Source organism: Leopardus geoffroyi, chromosome C3, assembly GCF_018350155.1.
Source record: "Leopardus geoffroyi isolate Oge1 chromosome C3, O.geoffroyi_Oge1_pat1.0, whole genome shotgun sequence".
Classification (NCBI taxonomy): domain Eukaryota; kingdom Metazoa; phylum Chordata; class Mammalia; order Carnivora; family Felidae; genus Leopardus; species Leopardus geoffroyi.
Window position 1 is genome coordinate 145,385,234 of NC_059338.1, and position 12,449 is coordinate 145,397,682.

General features: G+C 42.6%; 1 pseudogene; it reads right to left on the bottom strand.

The window, feature by feature from the left end:
• Window positions 1-10,395: 10,395 nt before the first annotated feature.
• On the bottom strand, window positions 10,396-11,035 carry LOC123585089 (annotated as a pseudogene).
• Window positions 11,036-12,449: the final 1,414 nt, after the last annotated feature.

Genomic DNA, 12,449 nt, shown 5'->3' on the forward strand with positions numbered 1-12,449 from the left:
TGTGTTTCTCTCCGATATTTAAGGTAGCTGTTCGGGTTAGTATGGTGCTCCGTGTATCAGGGACCCAAACTCCTGGGCGCATCTGCTCTGCACGGCTTGCAGCCCGAACGTCGTTCATGGGCACAGTCTACTGTGACCACTAAAACCTCGGCCGTTATGCCCAAGTTCCAAGCTGCAGGAATCCAGAGAAAGCAGAGAGCACCCGTACCTCTTTTAAAAAACAATCCACGGACGCAGCGCACCTCACAAACACCACATCGTATTACCCAGAATTAGTCACATGACTAGACCGACCTGCAAAGGATGCTGGCTGTGGTCTCTAATTTGCACGGCTGTGAGCCAGCCAAAGGTCAGGCGTTCCGTTATTTTCGAAAAAGACAAGAGCAGAAGTTGGGTGTCGACTTACAGTTTCTGCCATAGTCTACTTCCTCAAATATCTACGCGTACCCTTCTTATCAGACAGAACCCACAGGCCAGGCCCACCTCAAGGCCCTGCCCAGTCACTGCATGCCACACCAAGTCTAGAATTTCTGGTGCCGGGCAGCACTCTCAATCAAATCCACAGATGCCCCTGCTTGGCCTGATGACCAAGAGAGTAAAGGACAAGCCATTTACCCTCATCACACCCAATACACAGTGATGCATGAGAAGCAGGATGACCACGACTAGGAAGAGAGGAAGAGAAAAGAAACAAAATGAAAGACAAAAAAAGGGGGGGGGGGTGGAAAGAATCTCCCCTTCAAGAACAGTGGGGGCCAGAGGAAACACAGTGCTGGTCCACAGCCATGGGTTCCGGCTGAGCAGAATCCCCAGGACTCTCTTTCTCAGGTGGGGTTGCCTGGTTCTGCTCACTGAAGTGTTTCCTTCCTCTTGCCTTTGCCCTGCGGGGCCCTGGAGGGCTCTTTGTTGTTTATTTTTCCAAGACCACATTGGAGGGAAGCTTTGAAGACTCTACCCTTCCTCGCGACTGCATAGATTAGACAGCCTCAGACTAGAGGGTGTGAAGAATTACAAAGTGTTTCAAGCCTAGCCCCCATTTGCTTTGACGATACTGTTCACTCAATCAATGACTCAGCGGGCTTCTGATGGCTTTATCTCATCCAACTCGTTGGGCATTTGAATCATTGCCAAAAATCTTGCTTGGGTAAAGCTTTTTTTTTTCTTTAATGTTTGTTTATTTTTGACAGAGAGAGAGAGCATAAGAGGGAGAGGGGCAGAGAGAGAGGGACAGAATCCGAAGCAGGCTCCAGGCTCTGAGCGGTCAGCACAGAGCCCGACGCGGGGCTGGAACTCAAACTCGTGAACCACGAGATCATGACCTGAGCTGAAGTCGGACGCTCTGTTACTGGTATCCGTGCTCTTCCCATGCCTGCCTTTTCCTCTTTCTCCATTTAGGGGAGACTTTCCTGGGCCGTCTGAAGTAAAATTTTAGGAGATAGGCTGCGGCCATCCTTTGATATCTGCTGATGTGCTGGATCCCATGTCTGGCAGACATCCCTTAATGGAAAGGGCTGGGAAAGGATTTGGGACCAGTCTTACTTCTGCTAAAGCCATTGCCTTGAACCCACACTTCCAAGGGCTTCCTACCACAGAGGGTGTTGGCTGTTCCAAAAACCCAAGGCTCTGATTGCCGCCCTCTCAGTGCATCAAGCGTGCAGGTGGAGGGGACCCCCTTACACCTTTGCCTGCACACGGTGCTCTCCAGCCTGAGTTCAAATCCATGAGACTCTGCTTAAAACAGCACAGCAGCACTCTGAATTAGTCTTACCTTTATCCCTCGTGCTACAATCTTATGCAGTGGGCAATATCCTTTTTTTTTTTTTTTCTTAATTTTTTTTTTCAACGTTTATTTATTTTTGGGACAGAGAGAGACAGAGCATGAACGGGGGAGGGGCAGAGAGAGAGGGAGACACAGAATCGGAAACAGGCTCCAGGCTCTGAGCCATCAGCCCAGAGCCTGATGCGGGGCTCGAACTCACGGTCCGCGAGATCGTGACCTGGCTGAAGTCGGACGCTTAACCGACTGCGCCACCCAGGCGCCCCGGGCAATATCGTTTTTAAGGTAAAAATAAGTCCATTTAAACCAAATGTTTCCACAGCCAAACAGATATTGCCAGATTTCTAGTGTGTAAGATTCTGAGCACCTGCCCCTTCCGACCTGAGAACTTCAACTTGGTTATACTGTATATTATTTCTGTGTCTGCCGTGCGCAGCACTCCTCTGCCAGGTACTGAGTTCTGTATTAGTTTAAAAATGAGACTCAGGGAGACAGTCTCTCCTTTGCTGTCACCCCCCCCCCCACCGCCGCTCCCTTAACTAATGAATAATTTTTTTTAAACGAGAGTCAGCTATGACAATGATCCTCAATAACAGTAATTTAAGAACTATAAATGTGTGCTCTCTGTTGTGTGGAAGTCCGGAGGTAGGCGAACCACGTCTTCTTTGTTGGTTCTGCTCTAGGAAGTGCCAGGGGCCTGCGCCACTGACAGCCCTCACCCTGCCATCCCGGGAGTGTGGCCGCCATTATTATCAGCAAGATGGCCGCCACCATAACCACTTTCCAGGCAGCAGGTGTAGGAACGGATAAAGACAAAAGAAACAAAGGCACCACTTTGCCTTCTCAGAATATTTCTAGAAGCAGCCACCCAACACTCTCTTCCAGCATTATGAGTCACATGCAAGTGAGACTGGAAACTGTAGCTTTTCCTACAGTAGCTGTGACTCCCTCTAATAACTGCACAAGTTTGTAAGAGTGAGCAAAAATGGGCATTGGGTGTCTTGGCTACAGGTCTCTCCCAAGACACAGCTGAGGATTCCCATCAGTTTAGCGATGCACCTTAGGTCAGGTGACTTGAACTTTCTGAAGCCCTTTTCCAATTCTGCAAAAGACTGTAGTCGCTCATTTGACTGTTGTAGGGACTAAGTGAGTTGGCAGTTATAAAATGCCTAACGTAGGGTTTGGCAAATACTCGATAAACACCCATCAAAACTAGGTCCCCTAACTAAACTCTGACCTTGAACTTCGAGTTTGTGGCAATGTGTCTGGTACTACTTGAAATCTCTTTAAGTTACATTTATTACAGAGGTACATATATTACATCTCTTACATGTAAGAGATTACATGTATATCTGTTTATACACATGTATGGATAATGTGTAATGTACATGTGTATATGTAATAATATATATTCATGATATACATTTAATGTACATATTATTTACTATAATTTTTAAAATGTTTTTAAAATGCATTTTTTAACCTGTGTGTGAAAGGTATTTTAGTATTTCATTGTGAGAAGTGGAATTATTCAGGACTATGGATTAGTATAGGATATATGTTCTTTTAACTCTTTGTAATCTAAAAGCCTTTGCCTGCCTTTGAGAGTATAGCAAAAAAGAGAAAATACAATGTTCTACTTTGAGTTTCTACTTATGTTATTAGTCAGTGTACTCTATGTAGACCATTTATGTCAATATAATTTTGGATAAACTTTGGATTTTGACTCTCTTTCTCCTTATGGTTCTTTGTTCTCCCTTTCCTCCTCATTTTCTCCTTTCTAGCTTCTCTGTCTCTGTCTCTCTCTCTTTCTCTCTATTCCTTTCTTCCTTTCGAAAATACGTCCTTTATATTTGGTGTGCCTGGCTGGGTCAGTCGGTAGAGGATGCGACTCTTGATCTCAGGGTCGTGAGTACGAGTCCCACATTGGTCGTGGAGCCTACTTTAAAAATATATATCCTTTATGTTTGCAAAGTATTATGTACTAGGTATGCAAATATATGTTACAAGCCGTTAAGTGGCCCATTTTCCTGATGTCTTGATGTTTTGAATTTTTGGCTGAAGCCATAAAGCTGAGAACATAGGTGATAAGTACTTTTATGTCCAAAAAAAGGCGGGTGTTAGCTATACCCATGCAGGACTAGTTAATGGATCGCAGCTTTAGGTTTGGGGTTGCATCTTCTAAACTTCAGACTTCATCTCTGACCTGGAACTCATCATCCCCATGTCTGACCACAAGAATCTAGATAAAGTGTGAATCTATTACTTTTCTTTGACCCATCAGAGACCTAAGAGACATCTGTGACCTGGAAACCTGGAGAAACGAGATCTTTCAGAGAGATGCAGCCAGAACCCGCTCCCTGAAGCAAAGCCACTGGCTCTGTACACTTGTAGGAACACTTAAATGGTAATTCGGACAAAATGCTGGGGGCCGAACATGAGTTAGCCCGGCAGTGCAAAACTCTCGGGGCTCGAAGTCTCTGGAGGGCTCCTACACGTAAGTGGGCTTAACCTCCAGGAATCCCAATCAGTTCTCACAGTGAAGCTCTGAGAAAGATCCCCTCCGGGCTCTGGGGAAGAGGGACCCTTGTGAAAGAAGCCCAGAACCTTCTCTATAATAAGACCTACTCTCGGGGCGCCTGGGTGGCTCAGTGGGTTAAGCGTCCGACTTCAGCTCAGATCATGATCTCGCGGTCCGTGAGTTCCAGCCCCGCATCGGTCTCTGGGCTGATGGCTCAGAGCCTGGAGCCTGCTTCCGATTCTGTGTCTCTCTCTCTCTCTCTGCCCCTCCCCCGTTCATGCTCTGTCTCTCTCTGTCTCAAAAATAAATAAACGTTAAATAAATAAATAAATAAATAAATAAGACCTACTCTCCTGGAAAAGGACTTTGCCAGTCTCATCCCAGCGTGAAGAAGGACATTCCTCCTCACTCCAGCCCTACCGTCCCACCTAAAGGGAAAAAAACAGTCAACACGGGCCAGGGCTTCAAGGACGCAGATGGGAATGCTGCAGCCTGGGAAGGAAGGGGTTGGGGGGGGCAGGGAAAAGGTACACCCCTCGACAAACATTTGCAAGAGGTACAACTTGGAGAAACAGGTCCACTGGAAGGCTGAGATCTAATCAGAAGCTTATGGAATTCTACCCTTCTCCCCACTCCGTAGTACACACCAACAGAGCCCCAGCATAACAGCAGACTACAGCTGAAAACACGGCAAGGCACAGGCTCTCCCTCTCTCTCTGAAAAGAAATACTTAGGGAAACCCAAAGATTCCAGAGGACGGAGAAACAATGGCCTTAGAGGGATTTGAAGCCCTTGGTACTTATGGCCACAGCAAACATTAAACACAGCCTGTTGACTCCCGTTTCTATGACCGAATAAAACATGCTCAGCTTTCAACAAAAATTTACACAGCATGCCAAAAAGCAAGAAAAAACACAGTCTGCAGAGACAAAGTACCATCAGACCCAGACTCAGATATGACGGACATGTTGAAATTATCAGGCAGGGAATTGAAAATAAAATAACTGATTCCTACCTGTATGAAGGGCTCTAATGGAAAAAGTAGATAACATGCTTGTTATCCGCCTAACAAGCCTCTTCCCCTTTCTACCACATCTGGTTTATGTAAATAAAGGGACTTGTGGAAAGTCCCTAAGGAGGGGGGCTGGTTGCCAGGGGAATCAACCTTGACTAGAGGCTGGGAACTTTCAGATCCACTCCCCAACCTTCAGGAAATGAATTGCCAATGGCCAATGATGTTATCAGTCATGCCTGTGTAATAAAGCCTCCATTAAAACGCAAGAGGACAGGGACTCCTGGGTGGCTCAGTCAGTTAAGCGTCCGACTTCAGCTCAGGTCATGATCTCACGGTTCGTGAGTTTGAGCTCCGTGTCGGGCTCTGTGCTGATGGCTCAGAGCCTGGAGCCTGCTTCCGATTCTGTGTCTCCCTCTCTCTCTGCCCCTCTCCCACTCACACACTCTCTCTCTCTCTCCTTCAAAAATAAAAAATAAACATAAAACACACATACACACACACACACACACACACACACACACACACGAGAGGACAGGCCTCAGAGATTTTCCATGTTGGTGAATGTCTCCATATGCCTGGAGGATAGTCCACTCCAGGCCCATGGGGACAGAAGCTTCTGCACTTGGGACCTCCTAGGCTTTATGTACCTCTTCATCTGGCTATTCATCTATATCCTTTATAATATCCTTTATCATAAACTGGTAAACATGAGTACATGTTTTTCTGAGTTCTTTGAGGCATCCTAGCATATTAATTGAAGTGGAAGAAAGGTTCCCGGGAACCTCCAACTTATAGCCAGTGGCTCAGAAGTATAGGTAACAACCTGGACTTGAAATTGCCTTCTAAAGTGGGAGAAGTCTTATGGGATGAAGGCCTGTCAACCTTAAAAGCAAAACAGCCAGTTATTTTACCAACAGAATAAGTTTATTGACGAATAGCAGAGAAATTGCAGTTCAGGACACAAAAGCTATGGCAAACCATAACACAGTTGAAAAATCAAAGGAAAAGAAGGTTACTTTGTAGAGAAGAGAAGGAAGTTGGGAGGGGCTGCATGAATGAAACCCATTGGAGGAAAATGACAGTTCAGGGTAGTGATGGTTTCTCATTGGCTGAGTTGTGGTATTTTCTTATTGGCTGAGCTTGTTGCTAGGTCAGGAGAAATTCTCCCTTCCTCCTTCTGAAGTGGTAAAGTAGGCTTCTTCCTGCTGGTATTGCAAAGTACATTTCTTCCTGCTGGGGTCTGTGAGGGACAAATGATTCGACATGAGAGCTCCCCTTCTGGTCTCCTGACTCCCTTTTAAATGAGGTTTCCTCTATTCAGTTTCACACTTCCTTCTTTTGATCAAGATCTTTCTTTAAAAGCATCGATTGGGAGTCAGGTTTTCCATATTTAGTGGTCTTGCCCCTCTGTAAGAGGAAAGACATTTCCTTGTTGTCATGTCCTTTTTTGGAGAGAAAGTACATGGCAGTTGGAAAACATGTAAGGCCACATTTGAGTAACAGAGAATGTTAGGAAGGAGAACTTTCAGGTACTTACCTAAAGTCTGTATCTCACCAAGACTGTAAATGTTAGAGATCATCTCAAAGCACTGAGCTAGCCTCACCCTATTGAGTGTGTCAGTTCTACAAAGGTTTGACAAGTAACAGGTACAAGACCTTAATTATGTAAAGCAAAATAAAAAATACCATGACAAATGCAGCTTGTGTAATGGTTCTAGCCAGGAGCCCAAACCCGTAGGTAACTAGGTACATAGGTTAAAAGACCAGGAGTCACCAGATGAAATTTTTCGTAACCAATGGGCTTATTCCCTGATCTTGTGTAATCGAATTTCTACCTCTCCAGGGGCCTTTACCCATGTATTTGCTATTTGCCAAATAGCTATAAGGCAGGATTTGCTATTACACAGACGCCTTATTATTTAGCAAGTAGGTAATCAAGGGCTATACAGTTATCTAAGACTAGCCTAGCCAATGTGTCAAGTGATCATAGTTGGGCTGTTATTCCTTTAGCTGTGGAATCAACTAGCTCTCTTAATGTGAGGGAGAGGTTTCTGATTCTCTTTCTTTGGCACTTACTACCATCAAGGGGGAAAAAAAAAAAAACTCACCGTCATGTATGCTTCCCGGAAGCTCCTGTTTAAAGCAGCTCTGAAGGTTTAATGAGGGAAACCAATTGGAGGTTTCTTATTTATTATGGATGTTGACAGGGACAGTTAAACATCCCAATAAGTATTGACCTTCAATTCACCAGCTATCTAAACATTCACATGCTCATGGGTAATACTGTCTACCACAGACAAAAACTGATGCCAGTTGGAGTGCAAAGAACTCCAGCTAAGGCCTAGTTTCTTGATAGACCCTTCAGTTGGAGTTTCCTAATTGACCTTTTCAAGCCAGGGATCAGAGGAATTTGGATGATATTCCGTGAGGTACCATCCCATCCTAAAGGGATCTTTCTGAAAAGCCTTGCAGTGAGAAGTTAGTCCTTTTGCATTTCCTGTGAGTGCAGGGAAACAGATCATGGGAGAAATTGGTTACAGGTAAGGCCAAGGGATCTTTGGCAACATGAACAGATCAGAGTTTCTGCTGACAAATCCAACAGTCAGAAAGGTTCCCCCACACACATACTTAGCAATGGCCTGGGAGATACAGATAACGGTGCTCTCTTCCCAGGCCAATGCCAGAGTAAAGGACGTAAAGAAAAGAATAAAGGGCTTTATGTTTAGTTAAAGTAGAAAGTCCTAATCCATCAAAGTTGGAGAAAGCAGTCTACCTTGATGTCAGATCACTGTCCTCCTCGTCAATTTGATTTGGAAGCCTCCAGGACTTGCACGGGACTGGATGTCAGGAAAAACCTCCTTCAGATGTCCGATGTGCAGTCAAGGCTCAAGTCCCTGAAGTTTGGCTGCCATCCCGGTAATGGGAAAGACTTCTTATAGTCCCTTCCAAGGAGATTTAGGAGCAGTCTTCGTTCTTTAGTGATTCCAAATCAGATGAGTGGGACAAAATTGGAAGTGATAGGTTGAAGAGTTGTAGCCAGATATTTGAGGAAACCAGGTGAATTCAGGATCCAGCCTAGTTTACAGGTGTATAGCCAAACCTCAACGACAATTAACAGGGCTAGAATCTAACGTAGACAAAGGTGCAAACATATTTTTTCTCTCTACATGCCCCATCTCTCTACAGGTATCCTCTGAGACCAGGAAGCCAAGTCAAGGACTGGCCGTCAGATTTATCTGAAATACCATTTCAGTCAAAGTCTTGGTAATATAGCCAGTGCCTTCGGTTGTGTCCTGTTACAAGAAGAAGAGATTTTTAATAAACGTATGCAAATAACTATCATGTCATGAAAAGAACACTCAAGAGTTTCCAAACTCTAACGGGATCAGGTAGGCAGAAAAAAATAAACGTGTTCCTCTTTGTTTACAAAGGTATACTTTATCAAATTGCTCTAAGTCACAGATAGCTCGAGACAAAAACTTTTTAAAATCTGAACGAGCCAAAGCATCAAGGAACGAGCAGTATTTCAAAGAGTCATAAGAGTAATAATCACCTTCCTTAGTTCATTTAGACCCAGATAATTGCTACTCGTTCTACTTGAATCTAGTATGTACAATAGAAATTCTTACCTAGTTTGGTTTTATGCTCTTCAAGGTATCACAAACCTATATTTGTCAAAAGTCCTCTCCATGAATCTCCTTGAAGCTCAGGTACTTTTATGGGAACATTTTTGTAAAAGCTTCAGGGTAAAACAATAGCTACCCATGAAAAGACTGAAAGATGCTTATTTTCAAACCCCTGAGGAGAGTTCATTATAACGGAATTGACAAGGAAATTTGGTGATTTCTGTAACATGCCACATTTGAAGATAATAATTGGAATTATGACTGATAACATTATACTAAGACATATCAGGTTTCCAAGAATTTCACACAATTTCTGGAACACTTACATACCTACGCAAATAAAACATAAAGAAGGCTTAGTATTACTTCTTTTTTTTTCATTTTTGGTGGGGGGTGGACAGGGGCAGGTGGGGAGAGAGAGAATCCCAAGCAGGCTCCACACTCAGTGCAGAGCCCAGCACGGGGCTTGATCTCACGACCCTGGGATCATGACCTAAGCTGAAATCAAGAGTCAGATGTTCAACTGACTGAGCCACCTAGGCTCCCCCTTAGTATACTTCTTATTTTACAATGCTTCTTATATAATTTAACATAGCAAATCAGCCTAATTAGTTTAACATCTCCCTTTTTATAAGAAGAGAGAACAAATCTTTTGAGATGTTCCAGAGATTCTCTGGAAAATCTAAACATTAGGTTGACTACAAAAGACTGTATTTCAAATTTGATTTGGGGGGAAGTTTGTCAAAAATATCAAAAGGTTTTAAAACACTTGGTCTAATCAGATCTAGGTCACCATGAAATAATATTCAGTTATCCATTTAACCATAGTGACAACAAAAGACTTCATAGGCAAACATAGAAGATCACAGGGTTCTGAGCGAAATTTAGCTCTTTTAATATTGTGTGTTCTACTAGATTTAAGTAGTCAAAGACCTGATACGGACAATAAATACAGGAAACTATTTTGACAAAAAGATCACTTAAAAGTAAGGGAGGGGCGCCTGGGTGGCTCAGTCGGTTAGGCATATGACTTCGGCTCAAGTCATTATCTCACGGTTCGTGAGTTCGAGCCCCACATCGGGTTCTGTGCTGACAGCTCAGAGCCTGGAGCCTGCTTTGGATTCTGTGTTTCCCTCTCTCTCTGCCCCTCCCCCACTTGTGCTCTTTCTCTCTCTCTCTTTCTCAAAAATAAATACACATTAAAAATTTTTTTTTCTTAAAAAAAAGTAAGGGAAACACTTTGTTTATAATTTCTTATGAAAAGGAGATCAACAATTCAAGAAAACTTTCAGTAGGTAAAAGAAAATTCAGGTTTGGTTTTGCGTAAGTACACTATTGATATCAAAGTTTCCTTTTAGCCTTTTAGCCTTTCAATTGATTTAGCTTGACCATGCATAAAATTTCTTTCTCAAGATTCCTTTCCACAAGCCTTCTACAAGTTGTTTGCTTGTTTGTTTGTTTGTTTGTTTGTTTTTTACATTCAGATTTTGTCCTATGTTCTTCCTCTCTAAACGGTCTTGCTTTCAAACAAAATTACTTTCTTTTCCCTCAACAAAAATGCCTCACTATTCTCCATACCTCCTCTTATAGAAAGCACACATCCTGCTTTCCTTGCATGTTTCCCTTATTATTTCCAGTAGTCTTAATTACATTTATATATATGTTTTTTGCACCTCACAGGTACATTTCATTCACACCAGAAAGGAAACAACACATCTACAGATGTATAGCGACGCTCCATGGTCCCATCCAATAGGACTCGCTGAGATTCACAGCCAGCCTGATGTCCCATCGGATGTAAAGCTGGTTAATGATGACCACGAGCAGGTGGAGAACTCAAAGCTTTCAGAGCTTTACTTCCTTTATCAGCATTCCTGATTTCATAAACGATGAAGCCCATCAACCCCATTCCTACCCAAATCTACCAGTAAACTTGGCTATGGTAGGGTTTCGGGGGGACCCAAAGATTTTCAACAAGGCTTTGAAGCATCACGGTGCAGCACACCCAGATCAGGCCACCCCAACCAGCAAGGCCAACGAGTGGGAAAGGTGACTGAGGACACGTCGTTTATTGGCATTCTTAACCATTTGAACCCAACCTTAATTTCCAGTGAAATCTCAGAAGTAAGCAATGGTGAACTTCCTGTGACATCAGCTTTCTTTAGATTGGCACATTTATTAAAATAGGGTAATAGGATATGCATAGGCCTTTTCAGTATAGCACTAACCCATCCAAATATGTTTTAGTTTCTCTGTCACAAGAAGCCAAAAGTACGTAAAACTGTGTTCATAATCAATGATTCAGTTTTATGTTATTTGGCAATGATCTAGATCTTTAATGACTATCTATCATCTAATTTAACTTAGCAAAACTCTAAGGTTTTAAGTTACCAAAAAGATTGGGGTAAACTATTTAAGTAGACATGAATTTTGCTGAAAAGTTCATTAAAAACTATTATCTTATATCTATTAATAAAGGATTTTTAATAATTATGTTTAGATTCGTCATGAAAATTATATGAGATATTAAACAGTTAACCATCATCTTAAATTATCATTTTTGCTGACAAAGTTCTAAGAGACAACACGAATTCATTTGACCTTTAGTAAGCCAGAGTAGAATAAAAGTATTATATTTAGTGCTGAAAACTCTAAAAGCATGACTGTCTTAATTAAACCAACAAGACTAAAGCGGCTTTAATACTGAATTTTTTCCCTAAATCACATGAACCCAAAATTCATTCGGATTAAGTTTCTATTATATTTCTGAGAATTTAATTTATTTAAGTGTTTCGTGTTCTGTAAGCCAATTAAATAGATCTCTTTTAGAAACTAATTTTGAAAATACCATCTGGAGGTAAAAAATACCACACATCTACACCTCCGCAGAGACGCACATGAACGTACAGACAGATGCAAACACAGACGTTATACCTCCCGTTTTAAAATGTCTGCCATGAATTAGATACGATAATACAATACTCACGAATTATAAAAGGAATTGAACCGACTCAAATAACTTTCCTTCTTTCCTTCTCCTTCTGATAAAAATTGCTGTCTTTTAAAGATTGCAAAGTTTACATATCAAAGAGATGGTCCAGGTAAGAGTTCTGGAGAACTCCGGAATTTTGGAGAAGACCCTGGGTAGAATCTTGACAGCACAAGGCACATGGGAAAAAAATGCAAGACTTTGCTTCCCTCGGCCCAAGCCCAAGCCTTTGGGATGAATAGGAGAGGCTTGGGGTTTGGTAAATAGGATTGGTGGGCTTGGAATTGTTTCCGGAGCCACACCTGTGGTCCTGCAAAGACTAAATTTGCACAAAGATACCCATTTTTAATTCATGGAAGAATTCAGTTGCCACCTAAATGATATCAAAGGCCTGGTGCCCCCATCCACCATTCACCTGTTAGAATGTTTTTCTTCCCTCTGAGTACATTTAGCTTAGAGGAGAAGGCCTAACAACAAAATTCTATTGGCCTCTGAATACCAGCTTCCAATTTGGTCAAATT